The 12,551-nt window shown below is 34.6% G+C and overlaps 1 long non-coding RNA gene across 4 annotated transcripts in view; it reads left to right on the top strand.

Annotated features, from left to right (window-relative positions):
• The window catches only part of LOC140855180 (uncharacterized), a 65,141-nt gene extending 53,228 nt beyond the window's left edge, over positions 1–11,913 (top strand). Inside the window, exon 4 of one of the 4 annotated variants that reach the window (XR_012138206.1) lies at positions 11,717–11,913. This is a non-coding gene — a long non-coding RNA (uncharacterized lncRNA). The other 3 variants (XR_012138205.1, XR_012138203.1, XR_012138204.1) reach the window with 3 other exon arrangements.
• Positions 11,914–12,551: the final 638 nt, after the last annotated feature.

The following is a 12,551-nucleotide window of genomic DNA, read 5'->3' as shown; positions in this document are numbered from 1 at the left end:
CCTGTAAATATATATGACATCCTGAACAATATGTATGGCTTTCTGTAAATATACATGACATCCTGAACAATATATATAGCTTCTTAATACATTATATAATTTTCTGTGAATATATATGATATCCTGAATAATATATATGACTTTCTAACACCTTATATGATTTCTTGTAAATATATATGACTTTTTGAATAATATATATAACTTTAAATCATATATATTATTCAAGATATCATATATGTATTTACAGAAAATTATATATATTATTTAGGATGTCATATATATTGATAAGAAGTCATATAAAATATTAAAAAATTATATATATTATTTAGGATATCATATATATTCACAGAAAGTCATATATATTATTCAGGATGTCATATATATTCACAAGAAGTCATATAAAGCATCAGGAAGCCATATATATTATTCAGGATATCAAAAATACATAGGAAGTCATATATATGATTCAGGACGTCATATATATTCATAAAAATTCATACAAGATATCAGGAAGTAATAATATTATTCTTTTTTTTATTCTATGGAGGAAATGATATTTTTATTATTGAAAATTAGAGAAAAAAATTGAGCAGCATTAAATGTCTGTTCCATCATTAAGTACATTATGTGCTCCAATATGATTGGACGGTACACTTCATGTTAATTTTATTTAACACATGCGGTGCACAAAGACTTTCTCTGACTCTTCACAACGACGATTTTCATTTTCATTTTTTGTTTTCAAATTTAAATGGCTTGTGGTTATACCACTCTCCAAATAAGACTAAAAGTAGATCAAATACGAACCAGATATCAGTATATCCATATCCATATTTATTTTATTTGATAAATATAAATACGGATATGGATATTATTCGAATACAAAAATTTATCCATATTTGTTTTAGATGGATATGGATATAATTTGGATACGAAAAATATGGATATAATTATAAATATAAGTTAGATAATTAAATTTTATTACAATATAATTAAAGATATTAGTATATAGATGATAAATCAAGTTAATAGCATGTTTATATAGTAGTCATGTTTTTTTTAAAAATTAGTAAGTATTATATAAAATTATATAAAATTACAGATAGATTTGGATATTTGGATGCGGATTGGATAGTTGTCTATTCATATTGATATTTATTTTTCTTTGATGGATATGGATACGGATATGAATATTAGTCGGATCCTCAAATTTTTATTCATATTTGAATTGACTAGAATATGAAAATGAATCCGGATGGATATTGTCCATGCCACTTCCACTCATTTCTTGGTGATCTTGGTACGGAGGTTCTGGGCAAGAATTTTGAGTTGCATCCTTAAGATATTATCATCCGAATAGTTTATCTTGACAAGATCTTCATCACCTTTTTCTCCTTTATAAATACTAATATTAGTCATCGAACTTTAGTTCAAATGATACGCCCCTTGCCATTTTGGAAAGGAGGGCTGGGGGTCGGATTCTGAAGGCCGGTGCCTCTCAATTTGGCTCCCATGACGCTGAGCTGATTCGTGAGCGCTAGGTTCAGACTGCCTGGTGGCTCGGGCTTCAATCCAGCTAGAGTGGGGTTGGGTGGAAGGTGGGTTCGTGAGAGAGCTGACGGTAGAGGAGATGCCATGAGGGAGCGGATGCTTTGAAGCTTTGTTTTTTTTTAAAAAAAAAAAAAATGGAAGAATCTCTACCAACCTATATTTGGTTAGGATTATGATATGAACGATGGATGGAGCTGGTAAGATGAATAGTTTCTATCTATAATTTAATTAAAAAAATTTTATGAATGATAAATAAAAAAGAAAAATTATTTATCCATCATAATCTATTAATTTATATTTTTTTTAAATATTAAAGATGGGTGGTGCATGTAAGTTGAATTTTTAAGTTGATAAAATTATTTTTTATTAATTTTTTTTATTTTTTATATTTATATTAAAAATAATTTAATAAAAATACCACACGAGGAATGAAATTGTTTCTGCCAATCCTTCCGTAGGACGTGGCTCGCATGTGGATGTGATTTAGGTCTGAAAAGACCTGCCCTCCGCTGTCGATCGCTCTCTCCACACCCGAGGAGACGAGCTCCGCTGCTTCGTGCTCCGCTATTCTCCGCTTGGATCAGTGGCAGGCCACCAACGCAGAAGCAGCTTTACATGTCAAAATATCCATTTTACTCCACTAATAATTGAAATGAGTGAGTTAAATTGAAATAGTGGAATGGAAAAGCTTTTTTTCATTTTTTTCCCTCCTCTAATATGCAGGTAAATGCAGCATAAAAGTTTTTATTATAAAATTTTAATAATTTATTTTTTTAAAAAATGAGTTTTTTTCCTTGTCTATGGCATTATCATTATTATTTTTTCCCTTATTCATCTCCCATACACGTCGCTGCTCCAGCTGCGGTTCTCGAATCCAGTTTATATAGTGAGTTTATATAGTGAGAGACCCAACTCGCAACATGTCTTTGCACAATCCTCGTCTAAAATCACGGAAAAAAACCATCGACAGGAAGTCTAGTATTCGATCGACAGTCCAACTTCTATCATGGTCATCCAGGGGAATCTACAATGCCTGGCTCAAACATTAAAACAGTTCTTTGTTTTCGGTTTCTGATCATATTCGCATATACTTGGGATTGTCTGTTAGTTTTGCCTCAAATCTTACCAAGCTACCTTCGTCATCTCCACTACTCTGAAGCTGGAGTCTTGTCTTCGTAGTCTGTTTTTGGCTGTTATTCTAGTAATTCCTTATTTAGCTGTCGTTTTTGTTGTGACTTGTGATCCAGAGTGCTGTGAAAACTTCGTGCGCAATATGCTGTGTCTTTCGTTATTCCCATAGTTCTTCTGCTCCCACTGTTTTACCAAAAAAGACAAAAGAAGAAAAAAAGCCAAAAAAAAAAAAAAAAAAAAAGGGAAAAGAAGAAGAAAGGGGCAGCGTTGACAGCGTGAAGGTAGAGGCAGAATTGTCCTGTGCTTGCGTCCCAAGAGGGACATTATTGCTTGGATCCTTATCGATGTCTCTGTCTGCGAAGAAATGAGCTGGCCTGACAATGACTAGGGAAGTTTCGCGGAAGTTCCCTGGATGATGCATTTTTCTTTTTTTTTACTTTTCTTTTAAAACCTCTGTTATTGCGACCGAGGCGCAGACCTTCACCTAGACTACCCTCTACTTGTCGGATATCAACGAAATCCAACCGCGGTCCCGGTGGCTTCTTTGTGGGGCACGTTTTTTAGGTCGCAATACCATTTTGGTCATTTTCGGAAGACGTAGTGGAAACACGTCGGTCTTCCTTTTTGTTTTTTTGGTAGAAGTCTGTCCGACTTGAATGTCACGGCAAGAATCACGATCCGGCAGCCTCGACAATGACGACGAAAAGGAGAAGATACCACGAAGAAAGCCTTGTTCGAAGTGGACGTTGGTGATCACTCCACGGGTGCTCACCTTCCAGGAGCTTTCGGTGACGCGCATGGAGGGGTACACGTGATGGCAGCTCATCGTCCGTTGAATTGTCGGCAATTTTGGTTGGTGAGATAAGACTAGTTGCTCAGAGGCCCAAGTCATTCGAGAAAATTATTAAATGGACCCGGTCCCAAGGACCTACTCAAAACGCGAGGCACATGTATTTTGATCTTGAATAGTTCAAACGCAATAGGATTAAACGTGGTGGATGATTGATTATTGGATGATCTATTTGATCTGATCAAACTAATAATTTTTTCCTGGCCATACCTTCTTCCCGGTCCCAGACTCATCTACTCGTTTTTGTCAACGAAAATTTCATCGCATTGGATGAGCGGGCCCAGCTTAGATTTTTTTTTAAGAAAAAAAAAACCGAAAATCAAGGCGATGAGAAAGCATAAAGCGACATCTTAACATAATAATTTTTTAAATATTTTATTATATAATTATTCATAACTTTTAATTTATAAATTATGATGACTATTCAAGATGTGCTAAAGCGCCAGTTGATTTTAAATATAATAATAATAATTTATCCAAAAGGAGCGGTTTGTTCCAGTGTGGTGATATTCTTATTGTTTATCATTAAATAATTTATGAAACACCGCTACCACGACCACGAGTTTTTTTTTTTTTTTTTTTGTTATTTTTTAAGTTTTAGGTGTTCGAAGTGTTTGAGCGGGTTCCCGTTACTTACCAGCCGAATTCGCATAAAGCCCCAACGGTTTCAAACAATTGGAAATTTCTATTATATATGTTTTCTCTTTTTTGGATCTAATGTCAAAACGAGTTAGTCAATCTTCATCCAACTATATTATCAAAAAAAAAAAAAAAATCTGCATCCAACTAGCTCAGACCTCTCAAAACCATTAATTATGTATCATTACTTATATAATCTTAATCTCTTAATATAAATTCCGTCTATCTACAACTCCCATCTTCCGTCACGGATCTCCATATTCCCTTCATATCCTTTTGAGTAACTTATTTGAAAATTGGTTCTGATTCTAGCACGGAAGAGCATAGGATTCTCTTGCTGACTTTTTTTTTTTTTTTTTTTAAATGGAAAACAGCATAGGATTCTGATTACCTTCCCACTTACCTTTTGCTCAAGAATTTCTTTGCCGCTGTGAAAAGACAAAAAAAAAGAAAGAACATCCCGTCTCGCATATTACTTTCGGTGGTTCAGTGTTTGAGCGCCCCAACCTAAAGGTAGCCAACGGACCGGGCCGGGCCGGGCATAGGAAGGCACAGAACTAAACAGGCCGGGTCTGGCCTAGCCCGTTTGTAAAACACCCTTCCAGGCCCGGCCCAAGGTTCAAATTTATACGGGCCGGGCCTAGCCCGATCCAGACCTATCTAGGCCCGTGCGGGCCTGGGCCACGCTGAATCCATCAAGGCCGTTTTTATTTTTATTTAATATTCAATTTTTTAAAAATAATTTTTTTTAACTTTTAAGGTTAATATTTAATTTTTTAGCTTTTGGATTTGAAAAAAAAATTAAAAAAAAGGTTTATTATTGAAATATACATATAGAAAAGATTGTGAAAAAATATCTCAAATTTTTTATATATAATTGAATTGTTTGTTGTTCAAATTACAGAGAATGCAAAGATTAAAAAATAAATAATTAAAAAAATATATCATAATTTTTATTCATATTGAAAAATAAAACTTGATATGTTTACAAATTACAATTGTTGAAATCCTATCTCAATAACAGAGGTTGTGGATTCGTTGATGGTGGTTGTGTTCGTATCGTCTTCGGAACTTGTTAAATGTTCGCTAATGTCTTGGAATCGGCTCTTTGCATCTAGCCAATTCTTGAAGCAAACACATATCTCTACAGATTTTTTATTCATTCTACTTCTCTTCTCATCCAAGACTCGTCTATCGATACTGAATGCAGACTCTTAAGTGACAGTAAATATTGTCATGATCAGGATGTCTCGTACCATAGTAGCAAGCACATGAAAGATATTTTGCTATGATTTTCATCATTGCAGTACATCAAAATTATCCAGCTGATTGGGATTGAGGGCAGCAGTGATGTCATTGGTAAGGTAGAAATTTAATTCCGACGACAAAGACGATAAAGACAAACTACTGTCCGATTACCGTTGCCGTTGGACGATCCACTGCAACATGTTGTGCTTTCCGCTGCTATTTGTACTTGCTTGTCTAGATGTGATTACACCAGCTCCACTGCCTTCAAACTTAACATCATACAAACTATACATGGCATACAAATAATGTTCAATTTTTTCTTTATCATCAATTGAATCGGTCAGCATATACTCATGATACTCATCAAGTAAATAAAGAACACTATTCAATTTAATTTTAGGATCAACAAAAATAGCAACAATAGAGTGTATAATACTTAACATAGGTCAACATTCTCTCCATTTGACCTCCATTGTATGAACTAGAGGGGCTAAAGTTTCATCATTTCTATATAAAAAAAAATTCAATAATTTGAATAATATATGTCAAAAATTCATAAGAAGTAGAATAATATACATCAGAGAAAAAATTTATTGCATCAAAAAATATTTAAAATTTTTTTAAAAAAAATTTGAAATGACGTCGGTCCTCAGAAGTCAAAGATTCCTCAAAAGATAATCGAAAATTTACAAAAATATTTATCAACTCAGAATATTCAAATACACTACTTAACATAAGATATGTGGAATTCCACCTATATACAACATCAAGTTTAAATTTTTTGTATGCCTTATCGTAGAAGTTATACAGTTGCTTGAAATCTTATTTTCTCGAAGAGAAATGCTCGATAAATCGGATGGCATTCTTAATTCGAGTGATCAAGTGATTTAAAATACTTAATCCATCTTGCACACACAAGTTAAGTATATCGTATACACATCTCATATGTAAACACTCACAATCCAAAATTGGATTTAATGATTGTTTCAGTAAACAAATAGCAGTAGTATTATTAGATGCATTATCAAAAGTCATAGATAATATTTTATTTTGAATGTCATAATATATTGTAGCTGCCATTATAGCATTTGAAATTACAGATGCAGTGTGTAAAAATTCAAGTAGTTTAAAACTCAGAATTTTTTTATTTATGTTCTATTCATTATCTATAAAATGAATAGTGCAATAAATATAACTAGTATATTTATAATTAGCGGTCCAAATATCACAAGTCATTGACACTCTACAATTTAAGGATTCTAATAATTTTTGAAGCACAATTCTCATTTCAATATATTGTTTTATTGCTTCTCTACGAATTATTTTCTTACTAATTCATCTATATTGGGATTATAGACTAGGACTGGCAAAATATGATCCGACCCATCAATCCGATCTGTATTCGATCCGTCATAAACATGTTTGGATTTAGGCTAAACGGATTTGGATCATAAATGGATCAACCCATTTAATCCGTTTAATAAGTGGGTCAGATTTTGGTTTTAGATATCTGACCCATTTAACCCATTTGATATTCAGATCGGATTGAGTCAAATAACCTATTTAACCTGTTTAATCTATTTCTAATCCATTTAACTCGATCTGCTTAATCTATTTAACCCATTTAAGAACCGTTTAATCTGTTTCAAATCTGTTTAACCTATTTCTGACCCGTTTAATTGGATCTGTTTAACCTGTTTAACATAATTTGACATATTTAATAAATGGGTTAAATGGGTTGGGTTGGGTTATCTGTTTAATAAACAGGTCGGATTCAAGTTTGAATTTTTAACCCATTTAATAAATAGGTTGGGTTTGGGTTGATGATTTTCTGATCTGATCCGCATTAACCTGACCCATTTATGATCCAACCCGATCCGATTGCCACCCCTATTGTAGATCCCGTTGGATCTATCGCTCTAATTTTTATGACTCATCTCTTATAAACGATTTTTTCTCATGAATTGTCCACCTAGCAAGCTCTCTACGTTGCATTTTTTGACTATATTGCCAAGAACTAAGACTACCCCCAATTAAATTCAATTGGGCTTAGATTTTTGCGTCATGTGTCTTATGTTGTTCTATGTGGCATTTCAAATAGCCAATGCCACTAGATGATTTAGGGATCAAAACGGCTTTGCATTTCTTGCAAACTGCCCTAGGTTCACCCTGGACATTTATAGATTCATCAAATCTCTCCATACCTCACTAGTTCTATTCCTAATCCTACATACTTGAGTGCTAGTGGTTTCTTCAAGAGTGTTCGTCTCCCCTATTATAATAAGAATCCATTTATGCTAATAAAAAAAATAAAAATAAAAAGATTCTGTTAAGAACAATGTACTCTTCACCGAAGATAGAGGATGAGAGAGCTTGGTAGTCAATGCTAGTAGCTTGATCCTTCAACTTCGAGAGAATTCAAGCACACTTGAGCAAAATTGATTGTAAGCAAGTAAATAAGAAAAGCTTGTAGAGAGAAAAAGATTGAGAGTAAAAAAGGATTGAGAGAATGAATTGGATTTAGTATGGTAAAAATGGTGAGAATGAACCTCTCTATTTATAGTTGTTAGAAATTTTCATGCTTCCCAAAATATCTTCACAAATTAGTCATTTATGACCGTTAATAGGGGGTATATTGGTCTTTTGAAAAAAAATTTTATCAAAAAGTTATGTAAATTGCCAAATAACCTTCCTATCCTCAAATATAGCCGTTATATGACTGATGGAGAGGGTAAAAATAATATTTTTCTAAAATTTTACTATTTAAAATCCTCAAAAAAAAAATTTGCTCGTTATGTTACTATTACGGGCTTGGATAACGGCCCTAATCGTGTCGAGCCTGGCCCGCCATGGGTGGCCCATCGTGCCAGGCTGGCCACGGGCTGTGGGCCGGGCCTGGCCTAGTCTTTATGGGGCTCGTGGCGTGCTCGACCTGGGCTCGTGAACCCCAAACCCAGCCCAGCCTGCTTTAGGTCGACGTCGAGCCGCCGACAGAAACAACTTTTCCAGAAAAATTATTCAAACCTGCAGCTTAAATATCCAGAGACAATAACTATAATGACTAAGAATCTTATCTAAAAAAATTAGCCAAAAAATATTATTAAATTTTTTAATCTTATATAAATATTTAAGATCTTCATAGCAAATAATTAATATAAAACTAAATTCACCGATCTTCACATATGCTTTTCATTTTAAACTCCGACATCCTCACCAGACTAAATATTCAAATCTAACGTCCATTCATAAATACCATAATTTATCTGTGGTCAGTCCTAATAAATTCATGCTGCAGTATCTTTTAGAACCATATAGGCAATGGGATATATCAACTCTGATATCATTCGTAGCGACTCAGGATCTCATCCAAAAAGATTAGTTGAAAAATGTTATTGGGTTTCTTGTCCCTATATAAGTATCCAAGATCTTTTCAATAAATAAATAATATGAGATTAAATACATGTCCGTATGAATTCTCATACTAATTTATAATTTATACTTAATTATTTTTTAAAAAAATTTATAAGTTTTGTTTTGCACTATTTCTTTGATATAAGTCACAAAAATACTGTAATTATCAGATCAGGAGCTTGGATTAGCACACCAAGTTGGCCAGGACCAAGAGCATTTTCTTCCCCTTCCAATAGCAAAGGAATGACATATTCTTGCACAAAGATAAATGGATCGATATTGCAAATTGCAAAACTAAACTATATTATTTGTTGAGTTCAGTTAGGGATGCACTTCGGGCCAAGCTAACTCATAGTTTATAGTTACCTCATCCCAACGTACAATTTAAGCATTGGGCCATAGGCTGGGCTTGGGCTCGTGGTTTATGAGCCTGAGCTGTCCTTTCTTTGATAGAGCATTTGAAGGTAGTCCGATAATTGTAACATTTGGAGAAAGTATAATAAGAAGGTGCATACATCCCTTTCCATATAGCATCATCATTATTTATTCTTACTCCTCTTTAATACGCAAACTAGTACCAGCAATACCATTGCCAGTTACTGAATCCACTTAATCGATTGAGCTGCCTCACCTCCGCTTGGAATCATATGACATCCACACGACAAGAAGAAGTTGACTGATTACCGTTGTTAGCGGTGCAACAACTTTGGATAATGCGAACACAGCAATGTCCTACTGGTTACAACCCTCCACCGTCTGAGAGGAAGCCTGTATTCAAATATCGGATGGTGCATCCCATCATGCTTTCGTGGTAGAAAGCATCAGATAATATCCGCGTGCACCATCCCACGTATCATAAGATAAAACCCCCCGGAATAGTGGCTTCCAAGGTAATATTGATATGTTTTATGTATCATATTCTTACATATAAATAATATTCTATTCAAGAAAGTCCAATAGTTAGTGGTTTGTTGGTCAAATTTAACAAAAATAAATAAACAAATTCATCGTTATCAAGGGTAACCTTATCAGGTTATTTGCAGGGCTACCGCATCTTTCTCGATCTTATATAACAAAAAATATAAACACATTTATATTTTATCAATTACAAGCAACAAAACAATCTTTCTGAATTGTAAATCTAAATACAAAAATTCGACTTGTATCTGTAAATTTATTGCAGGCAATTAGAATCGTAGGCAACCAAACACCCTGTTAGTTGTTCAATACCGCATGAGATATGGACTGCAACAAATCGTGCAAGCCCCTTGCTTGGGTTGCGGTATTGGCCGAATGGCCGGATCACCTTAGCTCGATCTCTGGCAGAGAGCAAGCTCAGGGTTATAGCGAGCACCTTCACCTCCTCTCGCGCACCATAAAGTTTTTCAGCACCAAGCTTTTCCATAGAACTAAAAGTCCTGGCACTCTCCGCTCGAGGGGGATGATCTAAAATCATTAGTGATTCAAATCCTAAGATGATCTAATCTTCAGTGATCTAAGATCATTATATTTGATTTACCATAATGCAGTGATTAAAGATCTCCAAATATGTACAAGCTATTTGTTTGGTATGCCATAAAAATTTATAATCATGGATCATATAATACCAAAAATATCTCTGACAATTTGTTTCGGAGTTGGGATTGAGGATTAGGGTAGAGAAAATTTTAGAAAAAAATCAAATAGATTTTTTCTTTTTCTAATCAACACGAAGAGAAAAGAATTTCTTTCTCTTCCGTAGATATGACGCCTCAAGTACTCGTACGTGTTTCTTTTCTTCCATGGAGAAGATGCCTCAACTATCCATCCCACACATGTGAAAAAAATATCACGGCAAAAAAAATGATTTTCTCTTCTCGAAAGTCTCTCAATCGTGAGGGTGTTTTGGTTAGAATGTATTTTCTATTATCATATTAGACGGTGATTTGAGAAATGGAATTGATTTGAAATCACCGCCACTTAGGATTACTAAGTACAATCAAATACGGCGATCTCATCACCTCTATCCACATCACCCTTGATCCTGGATGGATCACTCCATACCAAATGCCCCCTAAAATGTATCCATAGATTTGTGTTTCTGTCAACCAAGGGTAGAAAACTCAAGATCAAGTGTGGTCCTACTTAAACAATGCTTGAAGGTGAAAATCCAGAGCTTGACCTAAATAGATTTATTTTCTAAAGCTAGCCTAGGTTGTGTTCATTTTTCAGCAGGTTCATGTCAAGTTTGTGTTGTATCTTTCGTGCGAAAGAATGATTTACTTTCTGGCACAACGCCATCCATTGGATCGTGCAATGGCCATTTTAAGATCTATAAAGACAGATAAAATAAAAAAGTTAGAATGCTATGAGATCCATATAATATTAACCCAATGATTGTAAAAGAAGAACAATCATTCTTTCATACAAAAGGTGCAATCTGAACCTGTTCATGCCTGATACAGCTTGGGCTAGTTTGGGCTGCGGAGTGTCAATTTCTTGGTACAGCTCCTCTAAGCCACAGATGCTGGACCATCTCATTGACAACCATACTTGCAAGAATTTAATACAGGATCCATATAAGATCAAAATTTTTGTGGCTCATGATACCGTAACTATAGTCTATATAGCACCCATTGCTTATTTTTGTAACTTTGTTTCTGTTTTGATTTTTATTCTTTGATTTTTGTTTTTTTAGTGATACATAGCCCCAACTAAGCTTTAGTCTATGTAGCTCTAACTAAGCCCTAAAAAATACTGACAACTTGGGGCGCTTGAGTATTCAAATTAGAAGGAAAGTCATTGTACATTAACCAAAGAGAATCAAATTGTAGCAGCAGAAAAAACTAACTCATTGGCCACTCGATTGGATTCGAGAAAAATATATGATGTCAAAAAGCTTTGCAGGGAGGAGACCAAAGCCCAAATGTCAGCTGCGGAGAAGGAAAATGGTCGAGGTCGCTGTTTCCAGTTTATTACCATATTTAAGTCCCCCTCAAGCCAACCTGAACTAGCCCGCGGGCCACTCTTCCTGGTGTGACTTTTATGTTTCTCATAGGAGCACGTACTCGATTATCCTTTAAAAATTGCAATCGTTTCCAAAGAAAGATTACTATAGCTTACCCATTTCTCTTAAACCATGGATTATTAATTATCTATAGTATTCCTAAAAGTAAATAATTTTGGTTTTGGTTGCATCTAAATTTTGGTCCAGAGGAATACTTAATTTTACCTCTGATGAGTCCTTTTTTTTTTTTTTTTGATTGACCGGATGGTTCGTACTTGCCCAATGTGAATACATCTCACAAAATTAAAAAAAAAAATATTTTTAAACCGAACATGAATATAAATATTATATCGAGATATATACAAAACTTCATTGAAGTGCTCATAGATAAAAGCGATCATCCAATCTATTGTTCTATTCGCCTATTTATAGATGAGTCACCACAAATGGTATGTAATCCTTATCTAGCCTTCATATGTCGAAATGTTTGGTAGTAGTTCTAGGGTATTTCAAAATCCATCCAGCCAATGTGTTGAGTCACCTTCAAATAAAATGTGATTGGCCTTCAAGGAAAAAATAGCATACTGAATCACCTCCCATTAGAGCCGTCAAAACAGGCCGGTCCGGCCCGTGGAGGGCCGGCCCTTCACAAACCGGGCTCATTAGGGCGGACCAAAAAAGCCCTTTTAATAAACGGACCATCAAATAGGCGGCCCAGCCCTAGCCCTTATAAGT

Source organism: Elaeis guineensis, chromosome 2, assembly GCF_000442705.2.
Source record: "Elaeis guineensis isolate ETL-2024a chromosome 2, EG11, whole genome shotgun sequence".
Classification (NCBI taxonomy): domain Eukaryota; kingdom Viridiplantae; phylum Streptophyta; class Magnoliopsida; order Arecales; family Arecaceae; genus Elaeis; species Elaeis guineensis.
The sequence above is the reverse complement of the archived record's forward strand: the minus strand, read 5'-3'. Positions and strand labels throughout refer to the sequence as shown.